The following is a 23,320-nucleotide window of genomic DNA, read 5'->3' as shown; positions in this document are numbered from 1 at the left end:
GTGAATCCGCGGATTGCCCCTGGTGGATGGGTACGGGAAGCAGGGCAGTGCGAATCCACGGATTGCCCCCGCTGGGTGGGAACGGGAAGCAGGGCAGTGCGAATCCGCGGATTGCCCCTGGTGGCTGGGAACGGGAAGCAGGGCAGTGCGAATCCGCGGATTGCCCCCGGTGGCTCGGAACGGGAACCAGGGCAGTGCGAATCCACGGATTGCCCCCGGTGGCTGGGAACGGGAAGCACGGCAGCATCTGCGAATCCGCGGATTGCCTCCGGTGGCTGGGAACGGGAAGCAGGGCAGTGCGAATCCACGGATTGCCCCCGGTGGCTGGGAACGGGAAGCAGGGCAGTGCGAATCCACGGATTGCCCCCGGTGGCTGGGAACGGGAAGCAGGGCAGTGCGAATCCACGGATTGCCCCCGCTGGCTGGGAACGGGAAGCAGGGAAGCATCTGCGAATCCGCGGATTGCCCCCGCTGGCTGGGAACGGGAAGCAGGGCAGCATCTGCGAATCCACGGATTGCCCCCGGTGGCTGGGAACGGGAAGCAGGGCAGTGCGAATCCACGGATTGCCCCCGGTGGCTGGGAACGGGAAGCAGGGCAGTGCGAATCCGCGGATTGCCCCCGGTGGCTGGGAACGGGAAGCAGGGCAGTGCGAATCCACGGATTGCCCCCGCTGGCTGGGACGGGAAGCAGGGCAGTGCGAATCCACGGATTGCCCCCGCTTGCTGGGAACAGGAAGCAGGGCAGTGCGATCCACGGATTGCCCCCGCTGGCTGGGAACGGGAAGCAGGGCAGTGCGAATCCACGGATTGCCCCCGGTGGCTGGGAACGGGAAGCAGGGCAGTGCGAATCCACGGATTGTCCCCGGTCGCTGGGAACGGGAAGCAGGGCAGTGCGAATCCACGGATTGCCCCCCCCCCGGTGGCTGGGAACGGGAAGCAGGGCAGTGCGAATCCACGGATTGCCCCCGGTGGCTGGGAACGGGAAGCAGGGCAGTGCGAATCCGCGGATTGTCCCCGCTGGCTGGGAACGGGAAGCAGGGCAGTGCGAATGCGCGGATTGCCCCCGGTGGCTGGGAACGGGAAGCAGGGCAGTGCGAATCCGCGGATTGCCCCCGCTTGCTGGGAACGGGAAGCAGGGCAGTGCGAATCCGCGGATTGCCCCCGGTGGCTGGGAACGGGAAGCAGGGCAGTGCGAATCCGCGGATTGCCCCTGGTGGCTGGGAACGGGAAGCAGGGCAGTGCGAATCCGCGGATTGCCCCTGGTGGCTGCGTACGGGAAGCAGGGCAGTGCGAATCCGCGGGTTGCCCCTGGTGTCAGGGAACGGGAAGCAGGGCAGTGCGAATCCGCGGATTGCCCCTGGTGGCTGGGTACGGGAAGCAGGGCAGTGCGAATCCGCGGGTTGCCCCTGGTGTCAGGGAACGGGAAGCAGGGGAGTGCGAATCCACGGATTGCCCCCTTTGGCTGGGAACGGGAAGCAGGGCAGTGCGAATCCACGGATTGCCCCCTTTGGCTGGGAACGGGAAGCAGGGCAGTGCGAATCCACGGATTGCCCCCGGTGGCTGGGAACGGGAAGCAGGGCAGTGCGAATCCGCGGATTGCCCCCGCTGCCTGGGAACGGGAAGCAGGGCAGTGCGAATCCGCGGATTGCCCCCGGTGGATGGGAACGGGAAGCAGGGCAGTGCAAATCCACGGATTGCCCCCGGTGGCTGGGAACCGGAAGCAGGGCAGTGCGAATCCACGGATTGCCCCCGCTGGCTGGGTACGGGAAGCAGGGCAGTGCGAATCCGCGGATTGCCCCCGCTGCCTGGGAACGGGAAGCAGGGCAGTGCGAATCCGCGGATTGCCCCTGGTGGATGGGATCGGGAAGCAGGGCAGTGCGAAACCGCGGATTGCCCCTGGTGGCTGGGTAGGGGAAGCAGGGCAGTGCGAATCCACGGATTGCCCCCGGTGGCAGGGAACGGGAAGCAGGGCAGTGCGAATCCGCGGATTGCCCCCGCTGGCTGGGAACGGGAAGCAGGGCAGCATCTGCGAATCCGCGGATTGCCCCCGGTGGCTGGGAACGGGAAGCAGGGCAGCATCTGCGAATCCGCGGATTGCCCCCGCTGGCTGGGAACGGGAAGCAGGGCAGCATCTGCGAATCCACGCATTGCCCCCGGTGGCTGGGAACGGGAAGCAGGGCAGTGCGAATCCACGGATTGCCCCCGATGGCTGGGAACGGGAAGCAGGGCAGTGCGAATCCACGGATTGCCCCCTTTGGCTGGGAACGGGAAGCAGGGCAGTGCGAATCCACGGATTGCCCCCGGTGGCTGGGAACGGGAAGCAGGGCAGTGCGAATCCACGGATTGCCCCCTTTGGCTGGGAACGGGAAGCAGGGCAGTGCGAATCCACGGATTGCTCCCGCTGGCTGGGAACGGGAAGCAGGGCAGTGCGAATCCACGGATTGCCCCCGCTGGCTGGAACGGGAAGCAGGGCAGTGCGAATCCACGGATTGCCCCCGCTGGCTGGAACGGGAAGCAGGGCAGTGCGAATCCACGGATTGCCCCTGGTGGCTGGGAACGGGAAGCAGGGCAGTGCGAATCCACGGATTGCCCCCGGTGGCTGGGAACGGGAAGCAGGGCAGTGCGAATCCGCGGATTGCCCCCGCTGGCTGGGAACGGGAAGCAGGGTAGTGCGAATCCGCGGATTGCCCCCGGTGGCTGGGAACGGGAAGCAGGGCAGTGCGAATCCGCGGATTGCCCCTGGTGGATGGGAACGGGAAGCAGGGCAGTGCGAATCCGCGGATTGCCCCCGGTGGCTGGGTACGGGAAGCAGGGCAGTGCGAATCCGCGGATTGCCCCTGGTGGCTGGGTACGGGAAGCAGGGCAGTGCGAATCCACGGATTGCCCCCGCTGCCTGGGAACGGGCAGCAGGGCAGTGTGAATCCGCGGATTGCCCCTGGTGGATGGGTACGGGAAGCAGGGCAGTGCGAATCCACGGATTGCCCCCGCTGGGTGGGAACGGGAAGCAGGGCAGTGCGAATCCGCGGATTGCCCCTGGTGGCTGGGAACGGGAAGCAGGGCAGTGCGAATCCGCGGATTGCCCCCGGTGGCTCGGAACGGGAACCAGGGCAGTGCGAATCCACGGATTGCCCCCGGTGGCTGGGAACGGGAAGCACGGCAGCATCTGCGAATCCGCGGATTGCCTCCGGTGGCTGGGAACGGGAAGCAGGGCAGTGCGAATCCACGGATTGCCCCCGGTGGCTGGGAACGGGAAGCAGGGCAGTGCGAATCCACGGATTGCCCCCGGTGGCTGGGAACGGGAAGCAGGGCAGTGCGAATCCACGGATTGCCCCCGCTGGCTGGGAACGGGAAGCAGGGAAGCATCTGCGAATCCGCGGATTGCCCCCGCTGGCTGGGAACGGGAAGCAGGGCAGCATCTGCGAATCCACGGATTGCCCCCGGTGGCTGGGAACGGGAAGCAGGGCAGTGCGAATCCACGGATTGCCCCCACTGGCTGGGAACGGGAAGCAGGGCAGTGCGAATCCACGGATTGCCCCCGGTGGCTGGGAACGGGAAGCAGGGCAGTGCGAATCCACGGATTGCCCCCTTTGGCTGGGAACGGGAAGCAGGGCAGTGCGAATCCACGGATTGCCCCCGGTGGCTGGGAACGGGAAGCAGGGCAGTGCGAATCCACGGATTGCCCCCGCTGGCTGGGAACGGGAAGCAGGGCAGTGCGAATCCGCGGATTGCCCCCGCTGGCTGGGAACGGGAAGCAGGGCAGTGGGAATCCGCGGATTGCCCCCGCTGGCTGGGAACGGGAAGCAGGGGAGTGCGAATCCGCGGATTGCCCCTGGTGGCTGGGTACGGGAAGCAGGGCAGTGCGAATCCGCGGGTTGCCCCTGGTGTCAGGGAACGGGAAGCAGGGCAGTGCGAATCCGCGGATTGCCCCTGGTGGCTGGGTACGGGAAGCAGGGCAGTGCGAATCCGCGGGTTGCCCCTGGTGTCAGGGAACGGGAAGCAGGGCAGTGCGAATCCACGGATTGCCCCCTTTGGCTGGGAACGGGAAGCAGGGCAGTGCGAATCCACGGATTGCCCCCTTTGGCTGGGAACGGGAAGCAGGGCAGTGCGAATCCACGGATTGTCCCCTTTGGCTGGGAACGGGAAGCAGGGCAGTGCGAATCCACGGATTGCCCCCGGTGGCTGGGAACGGGAAGCAGGGCAGTGCGAATCCGCGGATTGCCCCCGGTGGCTGGGAACGGGAAGCAGGGCAGTGCGAATCCGCGGATTGCCCCCGGTGGCTGGAAACGGGAACCAGGGCAGTGCGAATCCACGGATTGCCCCTGGTGGATGGGAACGGGAAGCAGGGCAGTGCGAATCCGCGGATTGCCCCCGGTGGCTGGGAACGGGAAGCAGGGCAGTGCGAATCCGCGGATTGCCCCCGCTTGCTGGGAACGCGAAGCAGGGCAGTGCGAATCCACGGATTGCCCTCGGTGGCTGGGAACGGGAAGCAGGGCAGTGCGAATCCGCGGATTGCCCCCGCTGGCTGGGAACCGGAAGCAGGGCAGTGCGAATCCGCGGATGGCCCCCGGTGGCTGGGAACGGGAAGCAGGGCAGTGCGAATCCACGGATGGCCCCCGGTGGCTGGGAACGGGAAGCAGGGCAGTGCTAATTCGCGGATTGTCCCCGCTGGCTGGGAACGGGAAGCAGGGCAGTGCGAATCCGCGGATTGCCCCCGCTGGCTGGGAACGGGAAGCAGGGCAGTGCGAATCCGCGGATGGCCCCCGCTGGTTGGGAACGGGAAGCAGGGCAGTGCGAATCCGCGGATGGCCCCCGGTGGCTGGGAACGGGAAGCAGGGCAGTGCGAATCCACGGATTGCCCCCGGTGGCTGGGAAAGGGAAGCACGGCAGTGCGCATCCGCGGATTGTCCCCGGTGGCTGGGAAAGGGAAGCAGGGCAGTGCGAATCCGCGGTTTGCCCCCGCTGGCTGGGAACGGGAAGCAGGGCAGTGCGAATCCGCGGATTGCCCCCTTTGGCTGGGAACGGGAAGCAGGGCAGTGCGAATCCACGGATTGCCCCCGGTCGCTGGGAACGGGAAGCAGGGCAGTGCGAATCCACGGGTGGTCCCCGCTGGCTGGGAACGGGAAGCAGGGCAGTGCGAATCCGCGGATTGCCCCCGGTGGCTGGGTACGGGAAGCAGGGCAGTGCGAATCCGCGGATTGCCCCCGGTGGCTGGGAACGGGAAGCAGGGCAGTGAGAATCCGCGGATTGCCCCCGGTGGCTGGGAACGGGAAGCAGGGCAGTGCGAATCCGCGGATTGCCCCCGGTGGCAGGGAACGGGAAGCAGGGCAGTGCGAAGCCGCGGATTGCCCCCGCTGGCTGGGAACGGGAAGCAGGGCAGTGCGAATCCACGGATTGCCCCCGCTGGCTGGGAACGGGAAGCAGGGCAGTGCGAATCCACGGATTGCCCCCCTGGCTGGGACGGGAAGCAGGGCAGTGCGAATCCACGGATTGCCCCCGCTGGCTGGGAACGGGAAGGCGGGCAGTGCGATCCACGGATTGCCCCCGCTGGCTGGGAACGGGAAGCAGGGCAGTGCGAATCCACGGATTGCCCCCGGTGGCTGGGAACGGGAAGCAGGGCAGTGCGAATCCACGGATTGTCCCCGGTCGCTGGGAACGGGAAGCAGGGCAGTGCGAATCCACGGATTGCCCCCCCCCCCCCCGGTGGCTGGGAACGGGAAGCAGGGCAGTGCGAATCCACGGATTGCCCCCGGTGGCTGGGAACGGGAAGCAGGGCAGTGCGAATCCGCGGATTGCCCCCGCTTGCTGGGAACGGGAAGCAGGGCAGTGCGAATCCGCGGATTGCCCCCGGTGGCTGGGAACGGGAAGCAGGGCAGTGCGAATTCGCGGATTGCCCCTGGTGGCTGGAAACGGGAACCAGGGCAGTGCGAATCCACGGATTGCCCCTGGTGGATGGGAACGGGAAGCAGGGCAGTGCGAATCCGCGGATTGCCCCTGGTGGCTGGGAACGGGAAGCAGGGCAGTGCGAATCAGGGGATTGCCCCCGCTGGCTGGGAACGGGAAGCAGGGCAGTGCGAATCCGCGGATTGCCCCCGGTGGCTGGGAACGGGAAGCAGGGCAGTGCGATCCACGGATTGCTCCCGCTGGCTGGGAACGGGAAGCAGGGCAGTGCGAATCCACGGATTGCCCCCGGTGGCTGGGAACGGGAAGCAGGGCAGTGCGAATCCACGGATTGTCCCCGGTCGCTGGGAACGGGAAGCAGGGCAGTGCGAATCCACGGATTGCCCCCCCCCCGGTGGCTGGGAACGGGAAGCAGGGCAGTGCGAATCCACGGTTTGCCCCCGGTGGCTGGGAACGGGAAGCAGGGCAGTGCGAATCCGCGGATTGTCCCCGCTGGCTGGGAACGGGAAGCAGGGCAGTGCGAATGCGCGGATTGCCCCCGGTGGCTGGGAACGGGAAGCAGGGCAGTGCGAATCCGCGGATTGCCCCCGGTGGCAGGGAACGGGAAGCAGGGCAGTGCGAATCCGCGGATTGCCCCCGCTGGCTGGGAACGTGAAGCAGGGCAGTGGGAATCCACGGATTGCCCCCGGTGGCTGGGAACGGGAAGCAGGGCAGTGCGAATCCACGGTTTGCCCCCGCTGGCTGGGACGGGAAGCAGGGCAGTGCGAATCCACGGATTGCCCCCGCTTGCTGGGAACAGGAAGCAGGGCAGTGCGATCCACGGATTGCCCCCGGTGGCTGGGAACGGGAAGCAGGGCAGTGCGAATCCACGGATTGCCCCCGGTGGCTGGGAACGGGAAGCAGGGCAGTGCGAATCCACGGATTGTCCCCGGTCGCTGGGAACGGGAAGCAGGGCAGTGCGAATCCGCGGATTGCCCCTGGTGGCTGGGAACGGGAAGCATGGCAGTGCGAATCCGCGGATTGTCCCCGGTGGCTGTAAACGGGAACCAGGGCAGTGCGAATCCACGGATTGCCCCCGGTGGCTGGGAACGGGAAGCAGGGCAGTGCGAATCCGCGAATTGCCCCCGGTGGCTGGGAACGGGAAGCAGGGCAGTGCGAATCCGCGGATTGCCCCCGGTGGCTGGGAAGGGGAAGCAGGGCAGTGCGAATCCGCGGATTGCCCCTGCTGGCTGGGAACGGGAAGCAGGGCAGTGCGAATCCACGGATTGCCCCCGGTGGCTGGGAACGGGAAGCAGGGCAGTGCGAATCCACGGATTGCCCCCGGTGGCTGGGAACGGGAAGCAGGGCAGTGCGAATCCACGGATTGCCCCCGGTGGCTGGGAACGGGAAGCAGGGCAGTGCGAATCCACGGATTGCCCCCGGTGGCTGGGAACAGGAAGCAGGGCAGTGCGATCCACGGATTGCCCCCGGTGGCTGGGAACGGGAAGCAGGGCAGTGCGAATCCACGGATTGCCCCCGGTGGCTGGGAACGGGAAGCAGGGCAGTGCGAATCCACGGATTGTCCCCGGTCGCTGGGAACGGGAAGCAGGGCAGTGCGAATCCACGGATTGCCCCCCCCCCCCGGTGGCTGGGAACGGGAAGCAGGGCAGTGCGAATCCACGGATTGCCCCTGGTGGCTGGGAACGGGAAGCAGGGCAGTGCGAATCCGCGGATTGTCCCCGCTGGCTGGGAACGGGAAGCAGGGCAGTGCGAATGCGCGGATTGCCCCCGGTGGCTGGGAACGGGAAGCAGGGCAGTGCGAATCCGCGGATTGTCCCCGGTGGCTGTAAACGGGAACCAGGGCAGTGCGAATCCACGGATTGCCCCCGGTGGCTGGGAACGGGAAGCAGGGCAGTGCGAATCCGCGAATTGCCCCCGGTGGCTGGGAACGGGAAGCAGGGCAGTGCGAATCCGCGGATTGCCCCCGGTGGCTGGGAAGGGGAAGCAGGGCAGTGCGAATCCGCGGATTGCCCCTGCTGGCTGGGAACGGGAAGCAGGGCAGTGCGAATCCACGGATTGCCCCCGGTGGCTGGGAACGGGAAGCAGGGCAGTGCGAATCCACGGATTGCCCCCGGTGGCTGGGAACGGGAAGCAGGGCAGTGCGAATCCACGGATTGCCCCCGGTGGCTGGGAACGGGAAGCAGGGCAGTGCGAATCCACGGATTGCCCCCGCTTGCTGGGAACAGGAAGCAGGGCAGTGCGATCCACGGATTGCCCCCGGTGGCTGGGAACGGGAAGCAGGGCAGTGCGAATCCACGGATTGCCCCCGGTGGCTGGGAACGGGAAGCAGGGCAGTGCGAATCCACGGATTGTCCCCGGTCGCTGGGAACGGGAAGCAGGGCAGTGCGAATCCACGGATTGCCCCCCCCCCCGGTGGCTGGGAACGGGAAGCAGGGCAGTGCGAATCCGCGGATTGTCCCCGCTGGCTGGGAACGGGAAGCAGGGCAGTGCGAATGCGCGGATTGCCCCCGGTGGCTGGGAACGGGAAGCAGGGCAGTGCGAATCCGCGGATTGCCCCCGCTTGCTGGGAACGGGAAGCAGGGCAGTGCGAATCCGCGGATTGCCCCCGGTGGCTGGGAACGGGAAGCAGGGCAGTGCGAATCCGCGGATTGTCCCCGGTGGCTGGGAACGGGAAGCAGGGCAGTGCGAATCTGCGAATTGCCCCCGGTGGCTGGGAACGGGAAGCAGGGCAGTGCGAATCCGCGGATTGCCCCCGGTGGCTGGGAACGGGAAGCAGGGCAGTGCGAATCCGCGGATTGCCCCTGGTGGCTGGGAACGGGAAGCAGGGCAGTGCGAATCCGCGGATTGTCCCCGGTGGCTGTAAACGGGAACCAGGGCAGTGCGAATCCACGGATTGCCCCCGGTGGCTGGGAACGGGAAGCAGGGCAGTGCGAATCCGCGAATTGCCCCCGGTGGCTGGGAACGGGAAGCAGGGCAGTGCGAATCCGCGGATTGCCCCCGGTGGCTGGGAAGGGGAAGCAGGGCAGTGCGAATCCGCGGATTGCCCCTGCTGGCTGGGAACGGGAAGCAGGGCAGTGCGAATCCACGGATTGCCCCCGGTGGCTGGGAACGGGAAGCAGGGCAGTGCGAATCCACGGATTGCCCCCGGTGGCTGGGAACGGGAAGCAGGGCAGTGCGAATCCACGGATTGCCCCCGGTGGCTGGGAACGGGAAGCAGGGCAGTGCGAATCCACGGATTGCCCCCGGTGGCTGGGAACGGGAAGCAGGGCAGTGCGAATCCACGGATTGCCCCTGGTGGCTGGGAACGGGAAGCAGGGCAGTGCGCATCCGCGGATTGCCCCTGGTGGCTGGGAACGGGAAACAGGGCAGTAAAAGATTAGGCAGAATTTTTTATCTTGGAGATCTGTGCGTGTGGATTTGAGATGGAAAGCAGCACTAGCTGAGTCCTCTCTGGGCTGTGGACCAGTGTGGCCGTGAACGTGAACATTAGAGAGCAGAAGTAACCTGAGATACAGAAGCGTGCATCTTTAGAGTGGAAGAACTTAGAGGTCCTCTGTCTGCTTCAGCTGGTCTTAAAGATCGTTAGGGCATAGATTACATTGAGAATTTGATGAAGGACCGACTAGGTTGAAAAAATTACTTACCCACAAAGGCTTATCTATGATTTTACGGGCTATCAGATGTTGTAAAATATATAGTCCAGTCTGGCCTTGATCTCAGATGGGTGGCCGAGGACTAAAGAGGGGCTGTGACTTGCCTGGAGCTGTACCTCTAGTAGAGACAGAGGAGACGGTAGGGGAGATGTGGTCTCCTGCTTTCCAGTTCCAGAGCTTTTTCAGACCACAGCCTGGCCTCTCAGTGAATGCAGAGTTTTAGTTTGCTTGCCTATGGTGGTGGTAGAAATTATAGCCATAGCTTCACATCCTGATAGTGGGCCAGGGTCTGTGTGACCCTCTGGGTGCTGTGGCTCTGATCTGTTAATGGCACCATCTGGCCAGAGAGGGGAGGGCGTGGTGAGAAAGGGAGCTGGAAAGCAGGGATCTGGAAGAGCACATTGTAAGGAAGTGTCAGGGTAGGCAACTGTTAGGTTGTTGTCTTGCCCAGCCTTTCATCTGGGACTCCCTGTTAAGAATTTTCTCCAGAGTGCTTTAGGATCGATTTACTTTGCCGGTCTGTAGAGCAGTCTTGAGGTAGGTTAAGAGCATAACCTAAAGCTGAGCTGAGGAAGAGCTCCTGGGATGTGTATATTCCCTTCTCCCTACCCTCTTCCCATGCCAGCACTCTCAGGTGGACGCTCCTTCGCGTGTCCTGCTGGCCCTGAAGCTGACCATGGAGGGAGTGTGAGGAAGAGGCAGCCACAGTCCTTTATGGCCCAGCCCTGGGAGTGGCACCGTCACCTCGTTTGGCCTAGGCCACACACGAGGGGAGTTAACTAGGGAGGGGTCGCTGGGGCCTTTGTAGAAGCTGCCCCCTCAGTTATGATCACTGTTTCATATCCTCACTTGCTAGATCTGCAGACTAAGGAGTGGTAAATATTGTGTCTTGTAAAATATTACAGAATGCGATAATAAAAACCCAAAGTTTGGAGTTGGCGCCTACCAAAAACCAGTTGCTGTTGAGTTGACCGCAACTCATGGGGACCCCTTCTGTGTCAGAGCAGAACTGTGCTCCACAGAGTTTTCCATGGCTGATTTCTCAGAAGTAGGTCACCAGGCCTTTCTTCCATGGCACCTCTGGGTGGACTTGAACCTCCAGCCTTTCGGTTAGCAGTCAAGCGTGTTAACCGTTTGTACCACCCAGGGACTTCTTGGTGCCTCCGTAGGACCAGTGTTTCATTCAGTCAGTGTGTTCTCCAGGAGTGAGGAGCCTGTGTCATTGAGTGACCCATCTTGCTCAACTAAGAGCCCACACACGTGTTGCTTGTGAAGAAAGAAAGGTGGCAAAGGAACAGTTGGTTCCTTTGGCAGGAAGTACAATTTAAGAAAAAAAAAATTTTTTTTTTAAACAGTTAACGTCACACTTTCTGAGTAAGACTCATTAGATAAACTGAAATTTCTGCTTAGCTACACACGGTTTGTACATTGGGACAAACTGCTCTCTGAAAATGCTAAGAAGCACCGAAGGCTATTCTAAGAAAAAACAGAAGTGAAGGAGTTAGGAACTTGCTTTCTTCCTCATTTATTAGAGCAGCCCTTCTTTACCGTATCTGGAAAATCAGGAAGGGAGGGGAGATGGTGACAGGGAGGTCCTCTTTGGAGCCGGGACTAGGAGAGAGATGGAGTCTCCAGCACTGGAATTTCCTCGCCTGGATATTCCAGCGACTCTGGCTTTCCTGGAAAGAACTCAGTGGTGCGACTTTCCTTAGCCGAAGACTGAACAACCGAACTGCTGAGCTGGGAATTCCTCCAGCTCTGCCAGCTCCGGAGTAATGAGAGGCAAATAAGTTTAACAAGAGTAGGAAAGGAACTATGTTCTAAGTATTGTAAGTGTTTTCTTGCTAGAAACAGTTTCTTTGGGGTGGATGATTGTCCCAGGACTAAGAGCATCTGTTCTTTTTGAACATTCACCTGAGAGTCAGAGACCTGGATGGAGACCTGACTTTCACACTCCCATGTTTGGACAAGTCACTTTAACTTTCTAGGCTCTAATTTCATCATCTAAAATGATGATGCTAATATTCACTGGTGGAATTTTTGTAAGAATTAAATACATTATGTACAGGGCAGTACTTTATTAAGTGGTATACTATTGAGGAAGCTGAGGGAGGGCTTTGTCAGTCTTCCAGGTGATAAGCAGCCAGGATGAATAACCATTGGTTTAAACCAGTGGTTCTCAAAATGTGATTTACCTGGGAACTTGCCGCATATGAGGAACATTGGCTGAGAATTCAACCTGAGTCTCCCTCATGGAAGGCTAGAACGCTACTGCCGAACCATGACTGCCTCCATTACTATAAGAGCGGGTGCTATTTTGCCAGATTGCTGGGCCTTGAATCTCTAAAATACTTATTTCCTCAGGCCCCAACTGAGGCCCAGGGTCTTTGGGGAATGGTGTCCTAGAACCATCTGTTGTTTTTAAACATTCATCAAGGAGTCAGTGAGGACCTGGAGTAGGCCCTAGCTTTGACACTCATGAGACCCCTCCCACGTCTGCCTGCGGCAGATCCCTGTGCACCCTCTGCCCCTTGCTTTCTGTTCTTCTCTTGCCACTATTACTATCTCAAGTTGTTATGCTGTTAGCTGCTGCTGAGTCATCCCTTGACTCATGCAACCCCACGAGCAGCAGAAGGAAATGCTGACGGTCCTGGGTCATCCGCATGATCAGTCAGGGATCAGGTCAGTGTGATCCATAGGGTTTTCATTGGCTGATTTTCAGAAGTAGATCGCTGGGCCTTTCTTCCTAGTCTCAGTCTGGAAGCTCTACTTCAGCATCATGGCTGACAGACGGGTGGTGGCTGTGGATGAGGTGTGTTGTCCTGGAGTCGAACCCGGCTCTCCTGCGTGAAAGGTGAGAATTCTACCTCTGAACCACCAGTGAATGCCCCCACTACTGTAAGGGGGGTCCTATTTTGTCCGATTGCTGAGCCTTGAATCTCTAAATATTTATTTCCTCAATTTTAAAGTGGAGATAATTTTAGTACCTGCTTCTTAGGTGAGCCCTGGTGGCACAGTGGTTAAGCATTCCTCTGCTAACCAAAAGTTTCGGCAGTTCTCATCTACCAGCTACTCCTTGGAAACCCTGTGCAGCAGTTCTTCTCTGTCCTGGACGGTCACTATGAGTTGGAATCGACCCAAAGGCAGTGGATTTGGGTTTTTTTTTTGTGGCCTCCTAGGTACTTAATTCTTCTTTCAAAGATGGAAAGAAAGCACGTAGAGAAGGTAAAAAGAGGTAACGAGACTTTCATTTCTGGTAATTCAGTCAATAGTCCTGCTGAGAACAATGAGGAAAATGGAACAATTACAAGGCCAAGATCCAGGAGAAGGAAATTCAGGGAGGTATACCCTGATTTGGAGTCACTTTTACCCACAAGGGAAACCCTGGTGGCATAGTGGTTAAACACTATAGCTGCTAACCAAAGGGTCAGCAGTTCCAATCTGCCAGGCGCTCCTTGGAAACACTATGGAGCAGTTCTACTCCGTCCTATAGGGTCGCTATGAGTCAGAATCAACTCAACGGCACTGGGTTTGATTTTTTTTTTTTTTGGTTTTACCCACAGGAGGATTGTAATTCTTAAAATGGAAGGCCAAGAAGATGATTGCAGTTTTTAAATAGACTCCTAAAACTAAGGGCAAAAATTGATTGGGAGCCTACCAAGGCAAGAGGTAATCTGGTGACACTCTCTTCCCATGCTCTGTGTTGGGAAGTCAAAGATGTATGCCCTAGGAGAAATAGATGGAACCTGGATTCAATTTTAAATAATCTGTCTCCAACTGAAGCCATCTAGGATTACCAGTGCCCCTAACTACTTAACAAAGGTTAATTCTTCCTGGAGGAAGATAACATTGTCTGGAGCCTTAAATGACTCCTCACTTTTTCATACAGTGTTTGATACTCAAATCAAAAATCACCAGATATGAGGAGAGGAGGCAACTTGACTGAAAACCAGGAGAAACAACAGACAATGAGAAATGGCCCCACAGAGGATCTAGATAATGGAATTATCAGACATGGACTTTAAAACATCTATTTTAATATGTTAAAGGAAATAAAGGTCAAGATTAAAAATTTGGTAAGGAATTGAAAACTATAAAAGTGAATCAAGTGAAAATTTTATAGCGGGAAAAATACAATAACTGATATCAGGAAATCAGTAAATGGGTTTGAATAATATCTGGAGAGGAATGGAAGATAGATCATAAGAAAATTTCTAAACTGAAGCTTAGAGAAACCAAAAGGAAAATAAAGAAAAGTATATATGAGGAGGTAAAAGAGTTTAACACGGGCCTAACTGGAACCCCAGAAGAACAGCCTAGGGGTAATAGAACAGAAACAGTACTTGAAGAGATAGTGTTGTTAGTGGCCAGTGAGTTCACTCTGTGTGCAGAGTAGAGCTGTGTTCCATAGGGTTTTCAAGGCTGTGACCTCTTGGAAGCAGGTCCCCAGGCCTGTCTTCCCAGGTGCCTCTCAGTGGGTTCAAATTGCCAACCTTTCAGCTACTGGTTGAGTGCTTAACTGCTTACGCCATCAAGGGGCCCTGAAGAGATAACACCTGATACTTTTTTCCATGTAAAGTGCCTAGTTTAGTGCTTGAAACCTTTTATGTGCTCCATAAATGTTAACTATTATCATCGTTAATATTCTTATTTTTCCCACCCCTACTGCTGTGAAAGATTTATACAACTGGCAGTATCACTGGAGTCCAAATCTGCTGGACTGTTTGTCCGCCAGAGACCTGCTTACACCCTGAGGCATTCTGCTTGTATTAAAGGCCTGGAGTCTGATTTGCACTGACGGAAACCCTCAGTTGAAATTGTAGCAAGTTTTCCTTTTGGAAACAGTGTTAGAAATGGACATCATGTGCCACTGTAGAGGCTGTAGTTCAGTGGCAAGCCTAGGAAGTAATCATTTATTTATAGTGTTGTTACAGTGGAAGAACGCATTTTTGAGTTTCAAATGTTAGCCAGCAAATGGGATTTTTGAACACAGTCGTCTGCAATCCAGATGATATGTTGGGGGCTGCCTGTGCAGTTGTTTCAGTCACTGTCACTCTGCCCCTTCTGCCTTTGTGAAGTTTTATGTCTGGTTTGTAAGTGTCCTGACTGCATATTTCAGGTCTTAATCTTTTTATCCCTCTGTCCGTAGCATATTGCTGACCATACATACGCCGAATAAATGAGTAAGTGTGTGCATGCTTGCCTTCTGGAGAGGTCGTTTGGCTGGTGAGCAGACCACTGGATGTGGAGAAAGCAAAGTCTGAGTCTGGACTCTTTTACTAGTTACAGGGCCTTGAACAATTCACCTAAACTTATAGACCCACAGTTTTCTTACCTGGAAAATGTGGATAGTGCTGGCGGTCCCACCCCTTTACAGAGGGCTGTTGTGCGGACCAAATGAGATAACATGTGTGCCAGTGCTTATGTCATTTATTCCCCTTTGGGTCAGCCACGCACCCCTTCCTTGGGCTTTCATGCTCGCTGCTTCTGCTCCTTTCTTCGTATTTTCTAGTAGGATTCTTTTTTTCCCCATTTCTCGTGGTGCATTTTTTACACGTCTTCAGACATGGCACTTTATTCTCTGTGTGTGGGCTTTGGATTTCTTGCTTAAATTTAGAGAATTGTGGACATTTCCATGCTATGTCTGTTAATGTCCACAGGCATTAATCTAAATACTAAAATTCATTTATGCTCTTTATAGGTTTAAGATTAGATATGGAAGCAATTTTTCCCCCCAAGAGATAGAGAAAACAAAGTCTAGTGGCTCTCAGACTCAGGTAGAACCCACCCTTCTTTTTTAATACGAGACAATTAAATTCTATTTTTATCATAAATGTAGTTAGCTTCCCTTTATAAATGGATTTTGAGATGTTTGTTATAACACATACCATTGACGTGTTTGGAAATAACCACAAATAAAGAATGGCAGTATTGTTTCTGTGAATGGTCAGAAGCCTTTTATGTATATTGTGTTTTCCTCAAATAATCTTGTGGTGTGGTTTCCTAAATACAGCAAGCTGCATAGGTTTGGATTTTCTTGCACTGCCAGCTCAGATATTCCTGGAACTAAATGTAAAGGTTGAGATTGACTCTGCTTGGATAGATTCTCCACTACAGCTGGAGGAAGGCTTGTAGAATGTGTGGTAATAAAACAAGCATATTATGGACTTGAGTTTAGTAATGTTTTCTGCTTTTATGGTACTTTTTTTGTAGTAGTACTAACTGTAATTTATAAATATTGACCCCTTTTCTCTTTAGTGCAAAAATAACTCTGTCGAAAAGTTCAGTGCTTGGGATACATAGGAATGATTTCATACTAGAAAGATGTTATTTAGGGCAGGAGGCACATGGATCCATTAAATCTATGTGTCGGATAAGCCCCTGTTTGGTATCCAGGGCACCAGGAGAGTGAACCTTGGCTCTTCTGAACAGGGCTCTTAGGACCTGGGAAGAAGCAGTGGGCCAGGCTCCCTACAGCTGCTGGCTCTTTAGCCCTGATGGAAGAAACTTAAATTCTTCCCCCACAGCCTCATCTCAACGGCAGCACACACTTTATCCTAACGTTTCTCCCTTCATCTTCTCCCCACTATGTCTGGCCCCACCTCTAATTACTGCTCACTCCTTGCTGTGGTTTTCTCCATACAAGGTCTTGCTCGTATAAGGTGGGTGGAGTGTTCTCAGTGTGCCTTGATGGAGACCTTTACTCTACTTGGTCACGTTCCTCTAGTGCTCTTGGCTTCTCTCACTTTTGAGGTCAGAAGAATCCAGACCATCCCATGGTTCTCCGTGTTTTCCCTCAACCCACAAGGTCTGGCTGACCTGTTCAGACTCTCCTAAATTTCCCAACTCCTCAGGAATGCTTAAGACACTTAAGACTTTTTAGAAGCATTAAAGTCTAAGCTTTTAAACAAGTAAACAGATGAATAAAAAAGCAAATGCAGAAATCCTTGCCATATGGGCTACCTCTGATTCCTATGCCAGAGAGAGATGCAGCATTGCCTTGCAAATGGGATGATGCTCCGGACCCTTTCGGTAGCACATAGTCTGGGCAGATCGTATCCTGCCTTTTCACCAGTTTGATAGGAATGAGCCATAATTTATTTAATTTATAGTTCATTTATTTAGACAGTTTCAATTTTTTATAAATAATATTGCAGTGAACTTTTTTGTGCTCATTTTTTCCTTCTTTAACTGTATTCTTAGGATAGAATTCCTGAGTCTTGGTACCTTGTTATAGTTTGTAATTTCCTTTTCATAAGAGGCACATTGACTTAGAATGTTATCAACAATGTATATTCTCTGTTCGTTTCCTGAAAAGCCTTACCATTTGTGAAGATTTTAAAGAAATGTTCGCAGGCCAAAGCTCAGTCAGTTTGGAGTGGAGAAATCCCTGGAATGTGTTGAATGACTTGCAGAGTGCAGGGACCAGAGGGAGCAATTGCTTCTCCTCTGACACCTACTTTGATTGATTTGATTTGTGGTGGTTCTCCGTGGAGCTGGATTGAAAAAAAACTGGAGGCCCCATCAGTGTGTCCTGAATTGATTAGTGATGTCTGCCATGGGAAAAGGATTACCAGCTGCAGTGGAGTCAACTCCCCCACTATGGCGTTGATTAGTGATGTCAGCCATGGGAAAGGGATTACCAGCTGCAGTGGAGTCAACTCCCCCACTATGGCGTTGATTAGTGATGTCTGCCATGGGAAAAGGATTACCAGCTGCAGTGGAGTCAAATCCCCCACTATGGCGTTGATTAGTGATGTCTGCCATGGGAAAGGGATTACCAGCTGCAGTGGAGTCAACTCCCCCACTCATGGCATTGATTAGTGATGTCTGCCATGGGAAAGGGATTACCAGCTGCAGTGGAGTCAAATCCCCCACTATGGCGTTGATTAGTGATGTCTGCCATGGGAAAGGGATTACCAGCTGCAGTGGAGTCAACTCCCCCACTCATGGCATTGATTAGTGATGTCTGCCATGGGAAAGGGATTACCAGCTGCAGTGGAGTCAACTCCCCCACTCATGGCATTGATTAGTGATGTCTGCCATGGGAAAAGGATTACCAGCTGCAGTGGAGTCAAATCCCCCACTATGGCGTTGATTAGTGATGTCAGCCATGGGAAAAGGATTACCAGCTGCAGTGGAGTCAACTCCCCCACTATGGCATTGATTAGTGATGTCTGCCATGGGAAAAGGATTACCAGCTGCAGTGGAGTCAAATCCCCCACTATGGCGTTGATTAGTGATGTCTGCCATGGGAAAGGGATTACCAGCTGCAGTGGAGTCAACTCCCCCACTCATGGCATTGATTAGTGATGTCTGCCATGGGAAAAGGATTACGAGCTGCAGTGGAGTCAAATCCCCCACTATGGCGTTGATTAGTGATGTCAGCCATGGGAAAAGGATTACGAGCTGCAGTGGAGTCAACTCCCCCACGCATGGCGACCCCATGGAAGAGTAGAACTGCGTGTCGTAGGATTTTCAGTGACTTTAGTTTTTCTGAAGTAGATCACCAGGCCTTTCTTCTGAGGTGCTTCTGGGTGGACTTAAACCTCCAACATTTTGGCTAGCAGCCGTTTGTACCACCCCTAGACTCTGAGAGCAGGATTTGAAAAAAAAAAAAAGAAACTCGATTCTGACTCATAGCGACCCTATAGGACAGAGTAGAACTGCCCCACAGAGTTTCCAAGAAGCACCTGGTGGATTTGAACTGCCAGCCTTTTGGTTAGCAGCCAGGCTTTCAGCCACTGTACCACCAGGGCCCTGAGAGCAGGATGAGGTGGTTGTAATACACTTGCCTAAGATTTACTATTCCTTACCTTTACTGGGTTCTGAGTTACCTATAGGTGGAAACCCTGGTGGCATAGTGATTGAGAGCTACATCTGCTAACCGTAAAGGATGGCAGTTCAAATCCACCAGGTGCTTCTTGGAAACTCTGTGGGGCAGGTCTACTCTGTCCTATAGGGGTCACCGTGAGTCGGAATCGACTTGATGGCAGTGGGCTTTTTTTTTTTTTTTTTTTGTGGGGGAAGTTTACCTATAGGGTCACTATGAGTCGGAACCGACTGGACAGCAGTAGGTTTTTTTTATTTATTATTTTTTTTAAAGAGTAGGAAACCCTACTTGAAGGCCATTATAGCAGTTCATGGGCAAATTAAGTAATTTAGTCTCGGTTTCTACAGATTGGTTGTGCCTAGAGCTTTACTTAATAGCAGCCTAAAGATTTTGGTTTGTGATGTTGTAATTACAGATTTACGTATGATTAATTAATGTGACAGTTCCAACCTCAAAGGTTGTCTTCTCAGAGTGAGTGTTTTTTCTCAGAATTGTTATTAGCATAAAATAATAACTTATATGGGAGGAGTATCAAATGGAGATCTATTTCTGAATAAGTAGATAGTCCACATATTGCTAGGCCTCAACACATGCCTGATTTCAACCATACAAATAAGAATGGAACACTGATTATCCCACAGGGAGGTTTTTACTAAACTTGCTTCCTGGTTGGTGGAATCAGAATTGGTTTTAACCTGATGGCTCCCCAGCAGTCAGTAGCATGTCCCCCTTTCATCACTGGCAAACAGCAGTGGACATCCTTAGATTCCATGATGCTACTGAGTAATTTTGGAATCGACTCGACGGCACTGGGTTTGGTTTTGTTTTTGACTGAGTAATTTGGAAACCCTGGTGGCGTAGTGGTTAAGAGCTATAGCTGCTAACCAAAAAGTCGGCAGTTCAGATCCACTAGGCGCTCTTGGAAACTCTATGAGGCAGTTCTGCCCTGTCCTATAGGGTCACTATGAGTTGGAATTGACTCGACAACAACGGGTTTGGTCTTTTTTTTTACTGAGTAATTTGAATAATGTGACGTGAAACTCTTCTTGTTAATTGCTGACGGGTCGATTCCAATTCATGACGACCCCGTGTGTGCAGAGTAGAACTGCTCCATAGGGTTTTCAAGGCTGTGACCTTTTGGCAATAGATCACCAGGCCTGTCTTCTGAGGAGCCTCTGGGTGGGTTCAAACTGCTAACCCTTTGGCTAGTACTTGAGTGTGTAGCGGTTCGCGCCACCCAGGACTCTGGATGTGAAACTAGAAAGCCATGATAGAAGTATTTCTTGTGAGTCTTAGGAAACTGACCTTTGTTTTGAAAACCGTTTACATTTGGCAGGGAGGCTGGTTTAACCTGTGCGCATCTTAGGAGGACTTGACTGGGACTCAGAACATTTGTTTCCGACTCTACCAGCCAGCTTTGTGACCTTGAGGGAGTCACACGGCTTCCTCTTTTGCCAAACCAGGGGCTTGGATAAGATGGGCGTTGGCATTCCCAGAATCTTAGGAAGTGGAAATATATATATACATGTGCATGTTTCTATCAGTCAGTCCGCAAAAAGGAACGTGGCTTGAAAGAGTGCTGGGCAGCCTGGCCTTCCCCTCTCATTCTTCTCTTTTAACAGACGTTCCTTCGTCCTGTAGACCCTCTTCCCCTTTCCTGCTGTAGCCTTTGCGTCATCATGGGTGAGCGTGGTGGATCGCCTGGTGTGTTCCTCGGTTTTCTGTGTGTTACAGCCTGCATAAGGCTCCTTTAGGAAAAGGAAATCACAGAGCTGAGTGGTTCATGGAAACTGCAGGGTGTCCTGGCTGCAGGCTGTCCAGAGCCCACAGATTAGCAAACCTTGTGCAGGGCCTTCCCCTCGTGGCCGGCCAAGGAAAGGCAGGCCGTCACCGGGAGAAAGCAGCCTGAGGTAGGAGCCGCAGCTGGCTTCTGGAGCTGCCGCCAAGCCTTCCCTGGCCAGAGAACCAGGGTTCTCTGGTGCAGTTTTTTTTGTGTGTGAGAATAGTTTCTCTTCTGAGACAAACTAGAAGTTTCTCTGGCCTTTTGTTCTATCAAATGTGTAAGAGAGAAAAACGTTAAGAGTTAAATTTGTGAAAAAAAAAAAAGAAGCACTGAATGTATTTGGCTGAAGAATTAAGTCTGAATTCAAGTGGGCCTTGCTGCTTTATCTATTCAGAAAAGTGGGCAGATTAGCTTCAATCATTGTAATGGATTAAATTGTGTCCCCCCCAAAATGTGTGTCAGCTTGGTCAGGCCATGTGTGGTTGTCTTCCATTTTGTGATTTTCGTATGTGTTATCAATCATAATCTGTGCCTGTGGTTGAAGAGGATTAGGGTGGGATGTAACACCCTTGCTCAGGCCACATCCCTGATCCAATGTAAAGGGATTTTCCCTGAGATGTGGCCTGTACCACCTTTTATCTCTTGAGAGATAAAAGGAAAGGGAAGCAAGCAGAGCTTGGGGACCTTATACCACCAAGAAAGCAGTGTCCGGAACAGAGCGCGTCCTTTGGACCTGGGGTCGCTGCACCTGGGAAGCTCCTTGACCAGGGGAAGGGTGATAACAAGAAATCTTCTTCCAGAGCCAACAGAGAGAGAAAGCCACCCCCTGGAGCTGACTCCCTGAATTTGGACTTGTAACCCACTAGAGTGTGAGAGAATAAATTTCTTTGTTAAAGCCATCCACTTGTGGTATTTCTGTTATAGCAGCACTAGATAACAAAGACAATCAGTTATAGAAGATAATAAGAAGCATTGAATAATTTTAAGATGACTTTTTAATTTTTCATCTTCAAGAGCATTTTGAATGCGGGGTGGGGGGCGGGTTAGGATTTGTTTGTTGGCTGCTTTGAGGATTTGTGATCAATTGCCTTGAGCACAGTCCTTGGGTAGAGTAAATGAATAGACTAAAAAGCAGTGCTTCCTAGAGCAGAGTCCCAGCTGTTAAGATGCACAATCTTATCAAAAACCACACCCAGGAGGGGCCAGCTGAGAGTGCAGAGTGCGGGCCTAGAGCTGATAGGAGGAAGGGCCTCTCAGGCTGAGGCGTTGGGGAGGAGTGGTTTCCTGAACTTGGTAGCAGGGAGAGGCTAGGGATGAGCTGAAGGATACCAAAGAAGGCAAAGTGGGCCCGAAGGCTGGGAGGTAAAGACTGGTCCCCTGAGCTCTGGTGACCCTTGCCTCCATGTGCCATGCTCTGGTCTTACCTGTGCTGGGTACCTGTCGCTGCCCCAGAGCTTCTCAGGCAAGCAGCTGTCTCTGTCAGTAGGTCTAGCACACTGTGGCCTGTGGGAGGATGAGCTCAGTGAATAACGCTTCTTGGGTGAATAAAAAATGAGTGACTGTCTGGACCCTAAGAAAGAAGATTCCTAAACTGTGAGCGAGAGATGCACAGGGGGGCAGACAGGTTCTGGGAAGAAGGTGCATGTACAGTTGACCCACCTTTGCCAGACAGGCAGGGCAGGAGTTCATCAGTTAGCATTCCTCACAGGGAAATACATTAGAAGGTTCTGGGGCGGGGTGGGCGGTGGGGGGCTCTGCATCCCATGAACGTGGTGACGTAAAAATAAAAACTAGCGTGGCCAGTGCTGGGGAGAGACCCCGCCCCACCTACTCAACAGCTTGTAAAGAACAGTCCTCCTTGGAACAGAGTGCTGCCAGCAGGGGCATTTTTGTTGTCTTCGATGGCATGATAGGGTGTCACAGTCCTCAATGTTATCTTCCATGGCATTGCGTGGATATCCAGCAAGGACCTGCCCATCCACAAAGGATTTTAAAAACAACCGAGCGAAGAAGTACTGGGTTGTGGTTTGGTGGATTGTGGGGGAACATTAGCCGGAATCCACACTGCGGTGCAGCTCAGAAATAGCAGCATTGATTTGGAGCTGTAGCAGCTGATGTTTTAATTCTGTGGTCACCTCCCTGAACTCTGGGCATCGATTTGCAGACTGCAGACAGGCAGCTTTGGGTGCCGTGCTTCATCATGGCTCCGGAGCCAGGGGAAGGCCATGCTCTCTGAAGAATGATGTTCTGATGAATGCCACAAGTCAAGGCCCCTCTTGCCCGAGGCTGGCTGGAATCATCTCCGCCCCACCCCTGCCACACACACATAGACAGGAAATGGAATAGAAATAATTCAGATTGAAAACCAGTTGGTATTTCAGACCTCATTGCAATGTCTGAAGAGAAACACAGTTCTCTCAGTTTCAACGTTTTCTCCTTGATCTTGGCTTTTTAATTTACACCTTCTAGGAAGTTTTATTAGTATTTTTCCCTTTTTGGACTACATATGTCTTGTTCCCCTTTCACTTTGAGACCTCAAAATGTCTCCATGATCCTTCTGAATAAGAACACATTGACATGACTTTTGTGTTGAAGGTGCTGCCTTTGGTGAACCTTCCTTCCTCCTGGCTTGCCATCTCTCAGAAGATGCTAGCAACAGAAGGCGATTGCTCTCTGTTATACTTTATGGGTAGCTTCTTGATTTTATCTTCTAATTCTCCCTTTGAAATTTTAATTTCCATCACCATATTTTTATGGTCTTATTCTCTGAATAATCTTTTGCAATAGCATTCTGTTCTTTTCATGCGGGTACAAATGCTTGGTACTCTTTAACTGAGATTAAAATGCACATTTGAAGCTCTGCACTGGGGCTTGCTGACAATGCACAAGGGCCTCAGGGAGGGGGACCTCAAATGTCAGGATCTTACCTGGAGCCCAGGGCTATATAAGCTGGCTGTCTGGGAGGTACTGGGGGAAAGGGCTGTCGTGGTTCTCACCCTTAACTGTATAGCATTTCGCTTACATGGCTTCAGAACACACTGCACTTCCCAAGCTACTGCTAAAAGGCTCCATCAGAATCTGATTCGGGATTCTGGGAGAGTCACGCACCTGTCTCCCCTGGTTATGTGGCTAGGGACTCCAGGGGTATGTTTT

At 54.0% G+C, this 23,320-nt stretch overlaps 1 protein-coding gene across 1 annotated transcript in view; it reads left to right on the top strand.

Moving 5' to 3' along the window:
- RAB31 (RAB31, member RAS oncogene family) overlaps positions 1-23,320 on the top strand; it is a 266,550-nt gene that overhangs the window by 82,741 nt on the left and 160,489 nt on the right. The gene's annotated exons all lie outside the window — the stretch shown is intronic.

This window comes from Elephas maximus, chromosome 11 (genome assembly GCF_024166365.1).
Source record: "Elephas maximus indicus isolate mEleMax1 chromosome 11, mEleMax1 primary haplotype, whole genome shotgun sequence".
Taxonomy (NCBI): Eukaryota; Metazoa; Chordata; class Mammalia; order Proboscidea; family Elephantidae; genus Elephas; species Elephas maximus.
The sequence above is the reverse complement of the archived record's forward strand: the minus strand, read 5'-3'. Positions and strand labels throughout refer to the sequence as shown.